This window comes from Vanellus vanellus, assembly GCF_965231255.1.
Source record: "Vanellus vanellus genome assembly, contig: HAP1_SCAFFOLD_47, whole genome shotgun sequence".
Taxonomy (NCBI): Eukaryota; Metazoa; Chordata; class Aves; order Charadriiformes; family Charadriidae; genus Vanellus; species Vanellus vanellus.
Window position 1 is genome coordinate 398,489 of NW_028127064.1, and position 9,857 is coordinate 408,345.

General features: G+C 43.9%; 1 long non-coding RNA gene across 1 annotated transcript; it reads right to left on the reverse strand.

The window, feature by feature from the left end:
* Positions 1–4,856: 4,856 nt before the first annotated feature.
* Positions 4,857–6,808, reverse strand: LOC309685539. The gene is made up of 4 exons (XR_014270467.1): positions 6,710–6,808; positions 5,196–5,274; positions 4,993–5,106; positions 4,857–4,906 (listed from the first exon to the last, which is right to left on the reverse strand). It is a non-coding gene; the product is annotated as an uncharacterized lncRNA (long non-coding RNA).
* Positions 6,809–9,857: the final 3,049 nt, after the last annotated feature.

Below are 9,857 nucleotides of genomic sequence, written 5' to 3' on the forward strand. Positions count from 1 at the left end.
CTTGCTTGCTTGCTTCATTTTTGATTTTGCAGCTCTCCCTCTCTTGAGTTTTGGCTTTCCTACAGACTCTCGGGAGTTGGTATCCTCCTCCTCTTGAGTTGGAAGCTCCTGTGTCAAGGCAACAAAAACATTACTCGTGCACAAGTTCTTACACTTCTACAGAACACAAATGAATGTTTCTTTCATGAAGAAGTCATGACAGAGTGATTCCCAAAAGCATGACAGTTTCTCTCCACAAAAACAAACCTTCCCTCTCAAATTCTCCTACCATCCTACAAGCTGAAAGTCTGCAATTAAGAGGTAGCCCACCAAGTAAGTTTAAAGAAAGCTACTCTGCCTTTTGTTAAAGGCAAAGCAACGCTTCCTAATTCTTGACTTACACAGATTCAACGGTGATTTTTGTCGCTAGTTTCCATGAAGGAAAAAAATAATCAAATCATTTAGCTGATTAATTTCAAGCTCTCTTTCGATATACTTTCAAGGAAAAAGGCAAGGCCTTGCTAAGTATGATTTGAAAAAGCGGTACAGAGCAAAAGTCAAGAACGTGAGACAACCAGAGGTTTGCTTACTGGTTCTTTCACAATTCGGGAAATGCTAGACACATTTTTTTCCCCTCGACCTCAAAAGAGGGGGCAAAAAGACAGGTTGGCAAGACAAGTCCGGGTCTAAATCCTGAAGCTGCCCAGGATGGTCTGCTTCCCCAGCTAAGAGAGGTTGGTCACTAGGCTGCGCCTCTTCATCCCTGACTGTATTTTCAGCAAATTGTACCTTAAGGTTTTTCCGTTTTCTTGCACTTCTTCTGGGAGTGACTGCCGTTTTTATCTCATGAGCAGTGTCAATCTGGCCCATTCCTTGACACGGAGATGCTCCCAGTGCTGCACTATCTTCAATCCCCTGAAGTTAAAAAAGGTCCGTTAAGGCAATATTCATTACCAAACAGACTAACTTCAAGTCGAGCTAGATGAAACCGAGGACAGTGAAATGCTGCTTTTCCTTTCAGATCACCACTGGGTGTAAAAAGTTAAGACACGTATAAGGTACTCTCTGCTACAGATAACAGTTCATGTGTTGAAGGGATAGAAGAGAGCATTCAGTGCTCCATTTCTGGTGTTCCTCTTCACGAGTAACGATTTGTCCCCACTCGTGGACAAAGTGAGCGGCTTTACAATACAAGCTGCATACACAACTGCCAGTAATCATCCCATTGCAGTACCTTCTGGACCGATTACTAACCCACACGGAGTGACCGACTCTGCACCTAATGGGGCAAAATGTCCCCAACGTCTGAAGTTTCAGTCATGAGAGGTGTGACCGCAACACTGCGCCAAACTGGCCAGGTATCACATTCGGCATCTCGACACTGCGCTTTCAGGAATCACTTGGATTACACGAGACAACACGTATATTTTAACTACCTCCACCTCGTGCTTTCTAGTTCCCTGTACGGAGCAATTCTTCTTTCCTTCTAGATCCTCAGATCTGACGATCCTGAGTGAGATACTCAGGCTTTTATGGTGAGAACAAAAGTAGTATCTGTGACTTATTTCCAGTGACTCCGATGCTCAAGAGAATTTAACCCCTGTGTAAGCACCTTTGCCCAGCCCTCTACGTTATCGTGCTAGCCAACGATGGCAGAAGGAAGAAGCCCCTCTGCAGCAGTCTCCATAGAACCGGCTCGTTTTCTTGCCTCCTGCCTTGTCCAAAGTTGCCAAAGCATCCTATGATAGCAACACACCATGCTTCACAACTAAACTCAAGACATACTAGTCTGCCATAAGCTTTCCTTTCATGCTTACAAATCTACAAACAAGAGAGCAGTGACTACTTTGTCCTCAATTCAGTGAAGGCAGACGAGCCAAAAGCAGGTGTTTACATCTAAATCAGGACAAAACAGTTATAACGAAAGCAGAAAAACCTTCCCCGTACTGCCACACGAATGACTGCAGAAGCTTTGTGACCGTCTCATGTACCCGCTGCCTTCTTCCCATCACAAATTTCCCGTCTACACCATAAGGGATTTACGTATTCCCAAGTCCGTAACCCTCTTCTCTACAGTGTCATCCTAAATCCCAAAGCCGAGACAGCTAAATAAGTGACTGCCCATTTAACTTCATCTCAAATGTGGGACACTGAAAAGCACTTTCTCTTACTTAAGACCGATCTATTTGTGGTACGCCTTCCCTTCAGTTTGCATTTCACTCCTAACTGTTACTAACGATTCATGGTGGATGTCTTCTGAAGAACTCATCAGCGCCAGCAGAAGTGAAAACAATGGGGAAGAACCTGGGACAACTGGAGAATCACTAGTTCTAATTTTCAGTCCATGTGAACAACCTTTCAAAATTCATATTTTACAAAGTTCAGATGGTAAAAAATGTAGTTTAAGAAAAAAAAAAAAGACTTTTAAGTAGCTTGAAGTATCTTGATGCTGAAATTAACTCATTGCGGGGAATTCTGCTTATGTTAATAAGGAACAGAGAGTAAACGATCTCAGCACCTAAATCATTCCGACAATGAGTTTGGTTCCCACAGCATTTTGTCATTTGGTAAACGGCCCCCAGTATCGAAAAGCTGCACTCTCCAACTTTTTGTGTTGTCTTTAACAATTAAACGACTTCTTTTATTAAGTCAAACAAGAAACTTTTAAGTTCTAACAAACCAAACAAATGTATGGTTATTTTAAAAAATAGTTTAGGCACTTTTGTTTTTCCTACTACAGCCCTCAAAGGCCCCAGTCTTGACGGGTTCTATTCGGTGTTAGAGGTCCACAAAACGCATAGGAGAAAAACAGAACTGCCCTTATGTAATGAGGCTTTAACTTGCGTTCACCAGCTAAAGAAACTGAGACCGTTTTGGGTGCCTTCCAATTGTCAGTAAGACAGGACTGTCCTCCATTTGCAAAGAGTTTTTCTGTTTTGTCGAAAATGGGAACATAGCTGACTTACATTAATTTCCTCAGTTTTAGGAAAATTGTTAGAAACAGTTATTTCTTCCTGCGGAAAAGGAATATTTCCTTCAACTTCAGCTGCTTCCTGCCTACATTCTTGGGGAAATCCATACACTTCTCCTCAAGGCGATTTCCTGAATGAGTACTGACCACATGCCAGTGTTAACTCACTTTCTTCCATGCAATATAAAGAAGTGTATTTCCCAAAGCTATGGGACAATGGGCACACGGCAATTTAATTAGAACTAAGCTTCCCCTCTTCAAGACTGGTCCTAACGCACTGCTTCCAAAAGGACTGTATATGCAATACTCACGCGCACACTGAAAATATTCCACAAGGTGAACGCAACAGTGTTTCCGTTAAATTCTTTGGTGGTTTCATTTCACACCAAGTTTACCGGCGTCTGGTGTGGTCGGTTGTTGTTGCTGGCTTTTTTAAAATACAAACCTTAACCACAGGAGGAGTCTCAGGTACATTCAGCTCTGATGCTCCCGCGAATTTCTTGTGTGAGATGGGACCACACATATTTGATCCAAAGGGGCTGGATGCCACGGATGAAGTAGGTGGTCTGCATGGGAACTGCCAGCTACAAGCCCGCACGGGAGAACACGAAGGAACGGGACGGCCCACCAAATCCAGCAATCTGGAAGATTCACAATTTAAAAGATGAAAAGTAATAAATAAATGGGGGGAAAAAAATCACGCTGCGGTCAAGAAATCTGACACGACACATAACAAAAACATTCCAGGAACAAGAAATACAGGTGAACCCTCCCTGTTCAGGTGATGTATCAGGCCCAAGAACAAGCTACAGGCATCTTCTAGTTTCTCAAGTATTTTGGTACATCTCATGCTTAATTTCCCAAACCACTGCCACTGAGGAGAGAGGAATCCCTTGCAAATTGCGCAAGTCAGGTCAGTCTCACGCCAGAAGAAATATCATCTACATTGCAACACTGGCACCACTTCACATTCTCCCCTCACTTGTGTGCCCAAGTTGACCTTTTCTTTCACAGAGACAAAGCGGAATGCAAGCACTTGGAAAACACAGAAAGTCTACACACACACATCCATCCATCCACATACGAGAAGCAACACCTTTTGGAAAAATTCATGCTAGATCCACTATTCCTGGAACATTTTTGTGAAGATTTTGTAATTGGTGTCCCAGCAAACGCATCGCACAACTCTGCATCACGGGGAGTTGATGTTGTGGCTGGCGGTTCTGTAGCTCTAGGACTAGAATTACAAGGAAAATGTAACTGACTCCCATTCCCCTGAAGTCCACACATACCAGAATTCAAGTTTATTTGACCGTGCCACCCGTAGGAAAATCATCGGACAACCGCAAGCCTCTTTCCTGCTCATTAGAATTCTGCTTAAGTTGATGTAAAAAAGACAGAAACGAAGCAGCAACTGGGCAGGAAGCGGTAAAAGATTACTATTCGATCCCATGAGCAAGTCTATCAAAATCTGTACAACGGTACCTTAGTGGTAATCAAAGTTTTTGTGTCAGCCCTCTTAAATTCTGTAAACACATTCACCATAATGGCAATGTGGTATGTATGTGTGTGTGTATATATTCATATATCTATATGTATTTGCATAAGTGAGATTTTCATAGCAGAACTCTCTCTCTAAATACTCCTTATGAAGGACAGTTTCTCAAGTGTTCTATATTGTACGTGCAAAAAAGCCAAAGTTTTGTGCAGGTGCACCTTCCCTCCAAAACACTCACATAATGCAAATGGATTTTTCTCTCTCTCTCCACACATGTAGCTCAAGACTGTGACAAAAGGCTGCTTACCCATCGCGTTGGGAGAAACTGGGTTTCTGCTCATTTCCTTCCCAGAATTTTCTGATATTGGCCAATATGCGACTGAGGAAATTTTCTCTTTTACACACATTTCCCACATGAGCTTGTTTCGTTATTGTTGATAATGGCTTTGGTCTTGAGTCTGTAAAGCAAGAAGGGAAACATATCAGCCTTGTGTAATCAAAGTGACAGTGAGTTGTCCGCTATATTCCCTCTCCTAAAAGTTACCTTCTCTTAATACCAATGAAGGCAAACGGTAAGGCTTGGCTCTCTCAACAGCCCGCTTCCTTTCAATTCGAGGAAGGATCTTGCCAGATTGGGCTACTGCAGAACTTCTGGCAACTTTAGAAAAAAAGAGAACAAAAAAGAAATGAATCAAAAATTTCAAACTCAAAAAATACGTCACCTTAAAAGAAGGCAAGAAGTATTACCTTCAGATGTCCATCCTCTCAGAAGTTCTGCAGAACCTGTCTGGACAGCAGCTGACAATACTGCTTCCACCTGCTCCTCCTAAACATAACAGACAGAATAAAATGAGAATCTTACTTACTTTCAGCACCTGAACCATCAACGGTGAATGTTTGTTTCTAGCTGTATACTCAGTCAGACATCACAAAGTCAATTCGGAGACATGCGAGTCATTCCACACTCTTTGTCTTAATTTGAGCCACAGGCTGGACTGCTCCTTGGTCTGAGGAGCACAGTAACTTTTCCTCTGACATTTCAACTTACTGAAGGCTAATTCTGATCTTTAGATCCATGCCTCTGCAGTACAGGCTTCATGCACTGACTTCCAATTAGCTCTTTTCTGTAACATCCTCTGCCACTCCCCATTACGCATTCCGTGCGTGTAAGGTTGCCATCAGGAGTGCAGGAAGGGTGAAAGGTTCCTCCACAAACTTTTACTTTGTTCTTTTGGGGGTTTTGTTTAGTTGGGTTTTTTTAAAGACACTCAAAAGCATTTTCCCTTCTAGGCAAAATCGTTACATTCCAAGGGATTTCTACACAGTGGAACACACATGTGATATTTCCATCTTTTTCTGAAAACTGGTTGCAGGCAAGGAAACACACCAAATGCTATTCACAGTGGCAAACAAAACTGCAAACCAAGCTTCTCGACCCTACTGCTGCAATTTGTCTCACTAACATTCCAAAGGAATCCCTGCTCAAATGCATAACAAGTCTCCGAACGGCACAGTCACAATCCAGCAAAGGCTATTAAAAAACAGACGGGCTGTTCATCACAAAGACTCTATCTCTCATGAAACTCTTCAGATGAGAGAGAACGGTCGGTGCCAAAGGAAAACCTGTGACAGAGGGGGTGAAGTCACTATGGCGGGATAAAGGAGACAGAAGGCAGTGAGCGTCATGAGATAAAGGTGATGACGGTGTTGCAGCAACAAGAGGGCAGTCTAAGAGGAGTACGTTGGGCTACTGTAGCACGAGGCAAAGGCCGCAGAGGTGAAGATCTGCTTTCACCTGACACCAGTAATCCTTTACCACAGCTCTCTTCCTTGGAAGCAAACGGTCGTGTGTAGTGCAGCAAGCTGACGTTTGCAACAGCTCGCATCCCAGCGAGACACCCCCATTGTCAGCTACTGCACTAAACTTCATGCTTCGAGAAACCGATGGGGATGAAGGTTGCTCTGAGGGAAAGAGGCTTGATGTTGTGCGTGACCAGCACTGAGCGCACGCTTCCTTGTGCATGTCTGTGGCCCAGAATTAAGAGACGGGTCTCTAAAGACAAATCTCTTAGGGCTGTTCCCAGTCAAACTCCATAGTTTGCGGCTAAGCATACTATTTCTTCTGCTAACTCCAGCCAACACTCGTATTTCAGGGCAACTGGCAAATAATACGAAAACCACGTTATCATGTCTTGTAGCCTCTCCAGCCCCGCCAAACCAGAGGGCTGTATCTCCCCCTTGATTCCCTCATATGCGCTCACCTGGCTCAAACTGGATGGCTGGACATCGACGAGTCTTGGAGACAGCAAGCCAGCTACCAGACACCTGTGGTAGCTCTCACCAATGGCTTCAGTCATTGAAGGGACAGATTTCTTCAAAAAATTCAAGGTCTGAAACATCAATCCAAAACTACTGATAAAGGCCGCATTGTTAGTCGGTCACTAAGGGCCTGGGTAACCGCTAAGAGAAATTATAGAAACGTCCCCTTAAACTGTCAGAAAGCCTGCATCAGGAATGTGCTTTGGCTTAGCCATCTGAGTAAGCGTTACTATGCCGAGTCTTAAAGACGGCAGCCAAACTAACAGTTACAGTTTATTTTAAAAATCCTGTGAAAGAAAAGAGCAGCCCTTGCAATGATTAAGTATTTTCTAGCTTCTCTCTCGATACACACGCCTTTCTTTTTCCCTGACCACTGACACAAAATGCATTCTACAGCAGCTAAACTAACACACAACTGTAAACCACGCTTTGGAAGATCCTTTCGATGCTTGTTTGTGCAGAAGCTGATCTATGTTGGAAATATTTAGCGAGCTGAAACTTAAGTCAACATTATTTGTCACAATCTGGGCAGTGGCTCGGAAGTTGCAATTGGGCCAAGTTTGGGAGAAAAAAAGTTTCCGTTCTTCTCAAACAGTTAAGTAATTTCTCATTTTCTCCATTCTGGCTCCCTTTTTTCAAGTTAATCGGGGATAAAAACTCTAACTCAAGACTATGCAGGCAGTTTGACCGATGGCTCGTAAAGAAGTAACAGCTTTCCCCGACTTCCACAACATTTCTGTTCTTGCTCCTAGAGCAACATTGCATTCCTTTCTAGACATCCAATCCCTGATCATGCTTCCACAGGAGACCGTGGTGGTTTTACAGTCCCAAGAGCGGACCTAAAGCATGAGCATTTGCATAAATCTGGTGACAGGCTACAATTGCAATTACGCGTGTGGATGGGCAGGAGGAGCATTAAATGGTCTCAGACACTGAAAGCAGTGCAACAGAAAGCTTAGAAAATGTCCACCTCGTGACATTCTCAACAGAGACAGAATAAAAGGTCACCTCCTTCTGGAAGCTGGTGCAAGTCATGTGAACAACTCCGGAGTTCAGCAAGCACGTGCCATCTGCAGAAACAACAAACGTTTGACAACCTTCCAGACTCTCTCAGTTATGTTATGACCAGTTTACATTGTTTACATAGCAGTATCTGGAAAGATAGAACTGAGTACTTTGAGCTTCAGGTCCAAGTCATTTCCTTCTATAACCAGCACCACTTCACAGGCTACGTCACAAAAGCAGCAAAACTCCGCAGACTGCCAGATATATTTCACAAGAGGAAATACCTCGTTAGTACAACGTCATCAGAGTTGGGTTGGGGGTGTGGGGGGTTGGGTTTGGTTTTTGTGTGACAGACAATGAACAAGAGAACCGAGAAATAGCATCTCATTTTAAGCTTATCGCTCTTAAAAGCACTGAAATACCTACCAAAAGTACAGGCACTCGGATTAAAAAACTGCTCCGGTGGTGGATAAAAAGGAGGAACTTCCCGACGTAGACTGCGCTCATGTACCAGAATATCCAAAAGGAGCTCGGGAGAAGTCATGCTTGTCACAGTCTCCAGTGACCACAAAGCAAAATAGGGGCAATCATGAAGGAACTCTTCTGGCCTTAAAGAAAACAAGGGCGTCAGCTAAACGCCGACATTCAAATGAATTATTTGCAGGGATATTGAAAGCAACTTAATAAAAATCTACCTTAGCGAGTCTGGCATTTGAGCATGATACCAGCTGTTAATGTCAAATACGCCCAAATAAGTAGATGGTTTGCCTTGACCGTATGTTTGCACTTGCCAACTGAAGACTGCTACACTGACGTCAGGATATATTGCTGTAAAAGAGAAGACATTGTTTTATTTGCAGAAAATAGGGTAGATCCGATATTTTTAAAACACCACTTTTTGATCGTATATGCTTGTCTCACACAGCTGGCATTATTCACTTCCAGCTTTGACTCAATGACGAGTTTTAAGAATAGCTCCTTTCCATGCATATTCCAAACGAAAGACCACAATTATCACACCAAATAAACAAATAAACCCTGACAAACCAGAAATTGGAATAGAGATTTTAACATAAACTATTCACAACATTCACACCTCCACACTTACACACACAACACCAGTTCTCTTAATCCAAAGGCATTTCAGATGAAGACCCTTAAGATCAAAGCCCCTTAAGATTGTTGAGTCCAACCATTAACCTAACAGTGACAGGTCTCTTACATACCTCCAGGGATGGTGACTCAACCATTTCCCTGGGCAGCCTGTTCCAACGCTTTACAACCTTTCCCGTGAAGAATTTGTTTCTAATACTCATTCTAAACCAGACCTGGCACAACTTGAGCTCATTTCCTCTCATCCTGTTACTTGGGACAAGAGACTGACCCCCACCTCACTACAGCCTCCTTTCAGATAGCTGAAGAGAGCAAGAAGCTCTCCCCTCAGCCTTCTTTTCTGCAGGCTAAACAACCCCGGTTCCCTCAGCCGCTCATCGCAAGACTTGCGCTCTCCACCTCTCACCAGCTTCATTGCCCTTCTTTGGACATGCTCCAGCACCTCAAGGTCTTTCTTCCAGGGAGGGGCCCAAAACTGAACACGGTCTTCAAGCTGTGGCCTCACCAGTGCCGAGTACAGCAGGACAATCCCTTCCCGACTCCTGCCGGTCACACTATTTCTAAGACATGCCAGGATGCTATTGCTCTTCTTGGCCACCTGGGCACACTGTCGGCTCCTATTCAGATGCCTGTCGACCAGCACCCCCAGGTCCTTTTCCACCAGGCAGCTTTCCAGCCACTCTTAGAATCATAGAGGAGCGACACCCGGGCACTTGACCCGACCTGGCCAACAAGTCGATTTCATACAACGAACATCACATTCGATATCAATTAGAAACTTTGCTGTGAAGTGCTCTCTCTCCCCTCGATGGCTGTGATCCTGAGAACTTCTTCCCCAAGCTTGTACTGTTGCATGGGGTTGTTATGACACAAGCGTAGGATCTGGCACTTGGCCTTTGTTGGACCTCAGACCGTTGGCCTCAGTCCAGCCAGCCAGCCTGTCCACATCCCTCTGTGGAGCCTTCCTACCCT